We start from the raw sequence: 10,700 nt of genomic DNA, 5'->3' as shown, positions 1-10,700 counted from the left end.
AAAGTGGTGTGTTGAAGTCTCCTACTACTATTGTGGAGCTGTCTATCTTTCTTTTCAATGCTGTTAGAGTTTGTTTTCTGTATTTTGGAGCCCTGTCATTGGGTGCATAAATATTTATTATAGTTATGTCCTCCTGGTGTATTGACGCTTTAATCATTATATAGTGTCCTTCCTTATCATTTGTGGTGGATTTTACTTCAAAATCTATTTTGTGAGAGATTAATATTTCCACTCCTGCTCTTTTTTGAGTGTTGTTTGCTTGATATATTTTTTCCATCCTTTGAGCTTTAGTTTGTTTGTGTCTTTAAGTCTAAGGTGTGTCTCTTGTAGGCAGCAATAGACGGATCATGTCTTTTTATCCAATCTGCCACTCTCTGTCTTTTTATTGGTGTATTTAGTCCATTTACATTCAGCATAATTATTGATAGGTATGAGTTTACTGCTGCCATTTTGATGTCTTTTTTTGTGTGTTGTTCTAAGTTTCTTTGTTCCACTTAATTTTCTGTGCTGACTCATTTTTCTATATGTATTTTCTTTTCATCTTTTTCATTGTTGATTTTGTATTTGCTGAGTCCTTATATTTTTCTTGTTTTTTGTTTTGACTTGTAGGATTGTTAATTTCCTTTGTGGTTACTTTAATATTTACTCTTATTTTTCTAAGTTTATACCAGTCTTTTATTTCTTTATATTGCCTTGACTTCCTCTCCATATCAAAAATCTGTCTACATTTTTTAAGTCCCTCTTTTTTGTTTTAATGTTTCATCTTTTACATATTGACATCTGTTTCTCTATTTTCAGTGTTTTAGCTTTGGTTTGTTTTTGTGAGTTCCCTATCTGGGTTGATATCTGGTTGCTGTGTCCTGTGTTCTAGTCTTGGGTTGTTATTTGATCTCATTGATTTTCTAGCCAGAGGACTCCCTTTAGTATTTCTTGTAATTTTGGTTTGGTTTTTGCAAATTCCCTAAACTTCTGTTTATCTGGAAATGCACTAATTATGCCATCATATTTGAGAGACAGCTTTGCTGGATATACAATTCTTGGCTGACAGTTGTTTTCCTTCAAGGCTTTATATATGTCATCCCATTGCCTTCTTGACTGCATGGTTTCTGCTGAGTAGTCTGAGCTTATTCTTATTGACTCTCCTTTTAGATGACTTTTCATTTACCCCTAGCTGCTCTTAAAATTCTCTCTTTATGTTTGGTTTTGGCAAGTTTGATTATTATATGTCTTGGTGAATTTCTTTTTTATCTACCTTATGTGGGGTTCAATGAGCATCTTGGATAGATATCCTGTCATCTTTCATGGTATCAGGGAAGTTTTCTGCCAACAAATCTTCAACAATTCTCTCTGTATTTTCTCTTATCCCCCCCGTTCTGGTACTCTAGTCACTTATAGGTTATTCCTCTTGATAGAGTCTCACATAATTCTTAGGGTTTCTTCATTTTTTAAATCCTTTTATCTGATTTTTCCTCAAATAAGTTGGTGTCAAGTGCTTTATTTTCAATCTCACTAATTCTGACTTCCATTGCCTCAATTCTGCTCCTATGACTTTATATCGAGTTGTCTATTTCTGAAATTTTATTGTTAAGCTTCTGGATTTCTGATTGCTGTCTCTCTAAGGATTCTTGCAGCCTGTTAAATTTGTCTTTATGCTCTTCTCTAATCTTTTTAATTTCCTCTATTGCGTGTTCTGCGTTTTGTTTAATTTCCTTCCTAATCTCTTGAAGAGTTCTGTATGTTAGTCTTTTGTATTCTGCCTCAGGTAATTCCAAGAAATTTTCCTCCTCTGGAAAATTTCTAGATTATTTTGGTAGCTTGCTGAAGCCATCATGGATTGCCTCTCTATGTGATTTGTTATTGACCGTTGTCTCCAAGCCATTAATAAATTATTATATTTATTTATTTTATGTTTGGTTACTGTGTCCTAGCTTCTTGTGTTCTTTTCATATACCCAAATAGGCTGCTCGTGTGAGCTAGTTTGATAATTGGCAACTTTGAAGATTTAATGTCCTGTCACCAGGTGGTTACATCTGTTACTAGGTATGTGAGCTCAGCAGTCCGCACACCCCTCCTGTATGGATTCAGCTCAGGTGCCCAGGTAGATAGCAACCAAGTGTGTGGTGCAGGCTCTTACCTACAGTCCTAGACAGGGATGGGTGATTGGTGTAGGCACAGGTATCTGGCTTCAGCAGGGGGACACACTCTGAACTAGGCAGGTGCTGACAGCCGCCCCTGAGTGTCTAGGAGGAAGGTGTGCTCCTGTTCCCTAGAGCTCATAGGTGGGTGGGTTTGCAGCTGGACTATGAGCACCCAATGTTGTTGGCTGTAAGGACTTGGGGCGCCTCTTATTCTTGGGCCCCTATTGCAGGTGGCTAGGTGGCATGAGTGGAGCCACCAGTCCTCAGGCCCCTGATGTGGGTAGGTGAAGACCCTGTTTAATGGGCAGAGCAGTGTCGAATGTCACGAACCTGCCACTTCACAGCTGAAACAGTTGATGTTAGAGTTCCGGTATATACCCTGTTGTACTGTGGTTATGAGGGCCTATGCTGTTGAAATGGGCCCACATAAGTCTATGCAGGGGGAAAGGCACTCAAAGTCCGTGGAGCCGTTATGCCTGTGCCTAGCAAAGGAGCTGTGCCTACCCTGGGTTCCTGGCTTAGGGGAGAAGGCAGTTTATTTTTTCCCCTGTTTGTTAATTTGTTCAGTCTCCAAGGCTGGGAGAATGGCTCAGGACATGTGACGGATGGATCCTACTTCCAGCCCAGGGGACTCGGCAATTGCTGAAGCCAGTTTGGGACCCAGTGCAGAGCAGGGAGCTGGGAGGTAAATGGGAGAGAGGTTTTTCCTTAAGGGGGGTGTTTTGAGCCACATAGTAGGCAATATGCAATTACTTATCTATCACCTATCCGGGGCTGCTTCTCACTGATTCTGGGTGACCGCGTAGACTCTCTGGTGCTGGGTCTCTCCTGGTGCAGAAAACGCGCCTCCCAAGCACTGTTGCTTGCCTGCCTCACCACTCACCCCCGAGCTGATGAGGCCTGAAGTGCTCAGGATCTTGCCAGGTCAGGTCTGGCAACTCCTAGCTGCTTCTGAACCTTCTTTCCCTTCCCCTGCCACTCAGTCCAGTTCCTCAACTTTGCTTTTGATGTTGAGGGCCCCTAGAGAGTCATATATAATTGATTCACTTGTTTTTCAGGTCTTTGTTGTAAGAGGGTCCACTGGAAGCGTCTGACTACTCCACCATCCTGGCCCCGCCTCCTATTTTATTTTTATTAGACAGTAAATAAATGTAAATGTTTGACAGTTAAAAATAAACAAAAAATAAAGAAAATCAGTGAAGGAAAGAACAGTCTATGTAGTATGCCAAGTTCTTGTCATTTCTCTACATATAATCTCTCTCAGTACCTCTCTTCCCAAAGCGTAATCACCTTTTAGGGTTTTATCTATCTGAGTTCTAATCATGGAAAATGACTTTTTAAGCTGTATTCAGTGTGAGTGTCACTGCCTCGGAGAGACCACGTGCTAGCGGCACCTAAGCATCATGGCCCCAGCAATCAAGGATACCAGATTTTTCTCTTCTTCTATCAGCCTAGCTATTCAAGTGACTTGTAAATGTCACACATTCTTATGCCCAACTTCCCCATAGGGATAATAATACTTGTGCAAATACTATTCTTACAGAGTTAAGAGCGTTGCCTTCTTTATTACCCTCTTGAGGGCTTCTTTGATCTCCTTGTTCCTCAGACTACAGATCAAGAGGGCTCAACTTCGGGATGATAATGACTTAGAACACTGACAGTACCTTGTCCTCCTTCATGGAGTGACTAGAGCTGGGATGCTACTACACAGAGAGGGCTGTGCCACAGAAGAGAGCCACAGCTGCCAGGTGGGAGGCACAGGTATTGAAGGCTTTTGCACTACTTTTGCCTGAGGATATTTTCAGGATGGAAGCTGCAATGAAACCACAGGATAAGAGGATAACAAGCAGGGAATCAAACTCAACAAAAGTAGCTCTCAGAATAATCATCTGGCTGATGAAGGGATTGGAGTTGGAGAAGGAAACAATCTGAGGCAAGTCACAGAAGAAATGTTGAATGATATTTGTCCCACAGTAGTAGAGATGAAAACAAGAGATTGTCTGAACTAAGCTACTATGGAACCAGTCATATAGACCTCAGTGGCCATCTTCACACATAGACCAGGCCTCATGATAGCTGAGTACTTCAGAGGGCAACCAATGGCAACACATCAGTAGTAGGACACAGTGTCCAAGAGGCAGCACTCAGCCAGGCTCATCCAGGACACACACACACACAAAAAAAAACAAACAGACCAAAAAAAAAAAACTAAGTAGCACAAGCAATTAAGGAAATAATTTTTTTTCTCTTTTAAGAAGTCAGAAATCATTCTTGGGCTGATGGAAAAAAAACAGTAGATGTCTATAAACAACAGGAAACAGAAAAAACTACATGGGTGTGTGCAGGTAGGAGTCCATCTTGATTAGGATGATGAGACTCAGGTTCCAGATGAGAGTCACAAGGTAGAACTCTAGGAATATTGGAAAGAGGACGAGCTGCAGCTCTTTTTCATCTACAGACATGGTTACAGAGGAGTGGTATGCATTCCTTTCCATGGACCTGTTTCATGCCATCTGCTGAAGAAAGGACGAGAGAAGGAAATGACTGTATTTCCAAAAAAAGAAGAAAAAAACCACTCATTTTTTTTTAGTCATGCAGCTGGCTAATTGTACAAATTCAAATCACTGATGTTGAGTTAATCTGTGCCTTCAATATACAATCACCAATTTTAACTGAAAAATCGTCTTGGATATATTTTATCATTCTGTTTTTGGAGGACAAAAGAGATAAATGGGCATCATTAGCACATTATCTCCAAAAATATCTTAATTTCATGTTTACCCATGCCAGATTTTGCAAGTATGCGAAAATTTGGAGATAGGCCAAATTAGGAAATTACTGCCATTTTTCTATATGGTGAAACATAAAGAGATTGCTTTGGCGTGGTTCTGGTATTAATTAGCTGTTTGAAGAAGCTCCTGAATATGCACAATAAGGAGGCTGGAATAGGTTCTCTTTAAAATCTCCTTGAGAACTAACATCCAATTAATCTATAAGCAGGAAAGTTGAGATTCTGTAGTAGCCTCTCTGCTTTTAAGAGGCCTGGAGAGATTTAAGAATAATGAGAATAATGTAGCAGTGTAATGGGAAGAGTCACTCACCAAGAAGCGACAGCTTGGAAATGGACGTGACTTAATCAAATTAATGACTTTAGGTAAGTTGAGAAGTGAAATAATACAAGGTTGGAAGAGTTCTCTTCTTGCAGGTGCAGATTTTCATCTCCTGAAATCACAATCTCTTCAAATCTATATTGGATAGGTGTCTAGGGCAAAAATTATTGATCTTTTTGCCCCTTTAAAACTCTGATGGAAATTCTGGATCCTCTACTTAACAAAAGGCAACTACTTGTCACCTTTGCATATAGTTTTATTGGCCTTGCAGTTGCCCTGAAGTCTATCCACAGTTGCCAATTTAGAGAATTCTACAGGGGAAAGTGACTTAGACTTATGTAAGTGTCAAGCTTAGGCAATGGGCATGGGAATTGGGAAGTTGAGGCAGTGTTTGGGAAGTGTTCTTTTCTCTCTTCACAATGGAGCCAGTCCAGTAAAGGCAAAGCAGTAACCCTTCAGGCCAAATGATAACTATCCAAAATAATATTTTTTCATCAACCACTATATGATCCCTTCAAGATAGTGTTGTTGTTGTTAGGTGCCATCGAGTCACTTCCAACTGATAATGACCCTGTGTACAACAGAATGAAACACTGCCTGGTCCTGTGCCATACTAACAATTTTGTTATGCCTGAGCCCATTGTTGCAGCCACTGTGTCAATCCATCTCATTGAGGGTCTTCCTCTTTTTTGCTGATCTTCCACTTTACCAAGTGTCTTAGTCATCTAGTGCTGCTATAACAGAAATATCACAAGTGGATGGCTTTAACAAAGAGAAATTTATTTCCTCACAGTAAAGTAGGCTAAAAATCCAAATTCAGGGCATCAGCTCCAGGGGAAGGCTTTCTCTCTCTGTCGGCCTTCTCATCAATCTTCCCCTGGACTAGGAGCTTCTTCACACAGGGAGCTGCGTCCAAAGGACGCGCTCAGCTCCCGGCGCTGCTTTCTTGTCTCTCTGCTCGCTTCCCTCTTTTATATCTGAAGAGATTGCCTCAAGACACAATCCAATCTTGTAGATTGAGTTCTGCCTCACTAACACAACTGCCGCCCATACTCCCTCATGAACTTCACAGAGGCAGGATTTACAACAAATAGGAAAATCACACATTACCAGGAATCATGTCTCAGCCAAATTGATACACACATTTTTGGGGGGACATAATTCAATCCATGACACTAAGCAAGGTGTCCTTCTCCAAGGACTGGTCCCTCCTAATAACACGTCCAAAGTATGTGAGACAAAGTCTCACCATCCCTGCTTCTGATGAGCATTCTGGTTGTACTTCTTCCAAGACAGATTTGGCAGTCCATAGTATATTCAATATTCTTTGCCAACACCATAATTCAAAGGCATCGATTCTTCTTGAGTCTTCCTTATTCATTGCCCAGCTTTCACATGCATAGCATATGAGCCAATTGAAAACACCATGGCTTGGGTCAGGCACACCTGAGTCCTTACAGTGACATCTTCGCTTTTGAACACTTTAAAGAGATCTTTTGTAGCATATTTACCCAATGCAATGTGTTGTTTGATTTCTTGACTGCTACTTCCATGGGTGTTGATTGTGAATCCAAGTAAAATGAGATCCTTGACAACTTCAATATCTTCTCCGTTTATCATGATGCTGCTTATTGGTCCAGTTGCGAGGATTTTCATTTTCTTTATGTTAAGGTATAACCCGTATTGAAGGCTGTAGTCTTTGATGTTCCTCAGTAAGTACTTCAAGTCCTTTTTGGTTTCAGCAAGCAAGATTGTGTCATCTGCATATTGCAAGCTGTTAATGAGTCTTCCTCCAATCCTGATGCTCCTTTCTTCTTCATATAGTCCAGTTTCTCGGATTATTTGCTTAGCATACAGATTCAATAAGTATGGTGAAAGGATACAACCCTGATGCACACCTTTCTTGACTTTAAACCATGAAGTATCCCCTTGTTCTGTCCAAACGACTGCCTCTTCGTCTAAGCACAGGTTCTTCATGAGCACAACTAGGTGTGCTGGAATTCCCATTCTTTGCAGTGTTATCCATAATTTGTTATGGTCCACATAGTTGAATGCCTTTGCATAGTCAATAAAACACAGGTAAACATCTTTCTGATATTCTCAGGTTTCAGCTAGGATCCATCTGACATCAGAAATTATATCCCTTGTTCCACATCCAATTCTGAATACTGCTTGAATTTCTGGCAGTTCTCCATGGATGTGCTATTGCAGTTCTTTTGAATGATCTTCAGCAAAATTTTACTTGTGTATGATATTAATGATATTGTTCGATAATTTCCACATTCGGTTGGATCACCTTTCTTGGGAATGGGCATAAATATGGATCTCTTCCAGTCGATTGGCCAGGTAGCTGTCTTCCAAATTTCTTGGCATAGATGAGTGAGCACTTTTAGTGCTGCATTTGTTTTTTGAAACATCTCAATTGGTATTCTGTTAATTCCTGGAGCCTTGTTTCTTGCCAATGCTTTCAGTGTAGCTTGGACCTCTTCCTTCAGTACCATCAGTTCTTGATCATAAGGTTGATCAGTTCTTTTTGGTACAATAACTCTGTGTATTCTTTCCATCTTCTTTTGGTACTTCCCTAGTTGTTTCTTATCTTCCCCGTAGAATCCTTCACTATTGCAACTCGAGGCTTGAATTTTTTCCTCAGTTCTTTCATCTTGAGAAATGTCGAGTATGTTCTTCCTTTTTAGTTTTCTGTCTCCAGGTCTTTTCAGATTTCATTATAAAACTTTACTTTGTCTTCTTGAGATGCCCTTTGAAATCTTCTGTTCAGCTCTTCATCATTTCTTCCTTTTGCTTTAGCTGCTCTACGTTCAAGAACAAGTTTCAGAGTCTCTTCTAACATCTACTTTTGGTCTTTTCTTTCTTTCCTGTCTTTTTAATGACTTCTTGCTTTCTTCATGTATGATGACCTTGATGTCATTAGTGTTCAATGCATCAAATCTATTCTTGAGATGGTCTCTAAATTCAGGTGGGATATACTCAAGGTTGTACTTTGGCTTTCGTGGACTTATTCTAATTTTCTTCATGTTTGACTTGTACTTTCATGTGAGCAATTGATGGTCTGTTCTGCAGTCGGTTCCTGGCCTTGTTCTGACTGATGATATTGAGTTTTTCCATATCTCTTTCCACAGATGTAGTCTATTTGATTCCTGTGTTTTCCATCTGGTGAGATCCAACTGAATAGTCACGGTTTATGTTGTTGAAAAAGGTATTTACAATGAAGAAGTCATTGGTCTTGAAAAATTATGTCATGCGATCTCCAGCATCGTTTCTATCACCAAGGCCATATTTTCCAACTACCAAGCCTTCTTCTTTGTTTCCAACTTTCACATTTGAATCACTGGCAATTATCAATGCATCTTGATTGCATTTTTGGTCAGTCTCAGACTGCAGAAGTTGGTAAAAATCTTCAGTTTCTTCATCTTTGGCCTTAGTGGTTGGTGCATAAATTTGAATAATAGTCACATTAACTGGTCTTCCTTGTAGGCATATGGATATTATCCTATCACTGACAAGAGTTCTACTTCAGGATAGATCTTGAAATGTTCTTTTTGACTATGAATGCAACGCCATTCCTCTTCAAGCTGTCATTCCAGGCATAGTAGACCACATGATTGTTCAATTCAAAATGGCCAATACCAGTCCATTTCGGCTCACTAATGCCTAGGATATTGATGTTCATGTGTTCCATTTCATTTTTGATGATTTCCAATTTTCCTAGATTCACACTTAGTACATTACACATTCCAAGTACTAATGTATGTTTGCAGCTGTTTCTTCTCATTTTGAATCATGCCACATCAGCAAATGAAGGTTCTGAAAGCTTGACTCCATCCACATATTAAGGTCGACTCTACTTTGAGGAGGCAGGTCTTCCCCAATAGTATTTTGAGTGCCTTCCAAACTGAGGGTCTCATCTTCCGGCACTATATCAGACAATGTTCCACTGCTATTCATAAGGTTTTCAGTGGCCAATTTTTTCAGAAGTAGACTGCCAGGTCCTTCTTCCTAGTCTTTTTTAGTCTGAAAGCTGAGGAGAAACCTGTCCACCAAGGGTGACCCTGCTGGTATTTGAAATACCGGTGGCAAAGCTTCCAGTATCAGAGCAACATGCAAGCCACCACAGTACGACAAACTGACAGACTAGTGGCCAATCCTCCAAGTCAAGATAAAGTAGCTGTCATTGTTTCTAGACAATCGTTAGAACATCCCCCAACAAACACATTTTTATTTAGATGGATCCAAATTAGTATGAAAATAGTGAGAAACCTTTAAAAGTATAAAATACCTATCAAGTGTGGTCTGGGAGTTGTACATGTAGGTAGAAAGTAGACATCTTGGAAATTTTCCTAGAGAAAGTCTAGGGCTTTAATAGAATAAAACATATCTACGAAGTACAGCTATTTGTCAGCATTAGCAATGAAAACATCATCCTTTGCCCCAACCACTTCCAGTCGTCTTGTTTCAAAAATGAAGAAAAAGGTAAAATCCCCATGAAAGCAAAAGATCATGCCTAAGAAACTAAGATCAAAGGGCTCCCTTCCCTAAATCAGATAAGTTGTTACTTCCTGTTGCACTGTTTTGAGAAGGATTTGTAAGGAATTGAGGGGAGTCATTGGAAAAGAAAGTCAATATGTTTGCTATTATAGCGAAAGGAAGAATGGTAGGAGTCAAACAGTACATTTACCATCCCAGACTTAGGATTTCTCCCTCCACAGTGAGACTGAGTGGAGGTAGAATCTTGTGAAAAACAAACAAAAGATTATATTCATCATTATGATCATCACCAACAACCATGACAACAAAAAGCATTTATTATCTACAATACATATTGATTTTCTGCTTGTGATCATGAAGATCTGCACACTTTCATCTAATGTCCATTATTTCAATAAGGTAAACTCAAGCCGATATGCTAGCTATTAAACACGAACTGAAAATTGTCTTTCCCTCATTTTTTCTATTATATATTTCTCTCTGGAAGCCCAATTAAAAGGATGCTGGATCTTCCTACTCTATGCTCCATCTGTGAAACATCCATTTCTTTGTATATTTCTATGGCATTCTCATTAATTTCTATACATCAGTTCTCCGGGTCATTCATTCTATCTTATTGCTGTTAGGTGCTGTCGAGTTGGTCCTGACTCGACTGAAACTTGTCCACCATGGGTGACCCTGTTGATATTTGAAATACTGGTGGCATAGCTTCTAGCATCACAGCAACATGCAAGTCACCACAGTATGACAAACTGACAGACGTGTGGGGCATTCTATCTTAAGTTGTGTAAATTGGCTGTTTAACACATCCATTGTTTTAGATTTCAATCCTAATAATTTATTTTCTCTTCAAAATGTTTCATTTGGTTCTTTTCCCAAATATGCCTGGTGAATTTTCATAGTCTCTTTTTCCTTCATCAAACTTTCAACTAACATCCTTCACTTAAAC

General features: G+C 39.6%; 2 pseudogenes; both read right to left on the bottom strand.

Moving 5' to 3' along the window:
* LOC101347886 (olfactory receptor 5AN1-like) overlaps window positions 1-3,543 on the bottom strand; it is a 17,001-nt pseudogene extending 13,458 nt beyond the window's left edge.
* Window positions 3,544-3,784: 241 nt separating this feature from the next.
* On the bottom strand, window positions 3,785-4,651 carry LOC101347638 (olfactory receptor 5A1-like; annotated as a pseudogene).
* Between the last annotated feature and the right edge of the window lie 6,049 nt (window positions 4,652-10,700).

This window comes from Trichechus manatus, unplaced genomic scaffold (genome assembly GCF_000243295.1).
Source record: "Trichechus manatus latirostris isolate Lorelei unplaced genomic scaffold, TriManLat1.0 scaffold00240, whole genome shotgun sequence".
In the NCBI taxonomy this organism is placed as follows: domain Eukaryota; kingdom Metazoa; phylum Chordata; class Mammalia; order Sirenia; family Trichechidae; genus Trichechus; species Trichechus manatus.
This window is presented reverse-complemented; position numbering and strand designations above follow the sequence as displayed.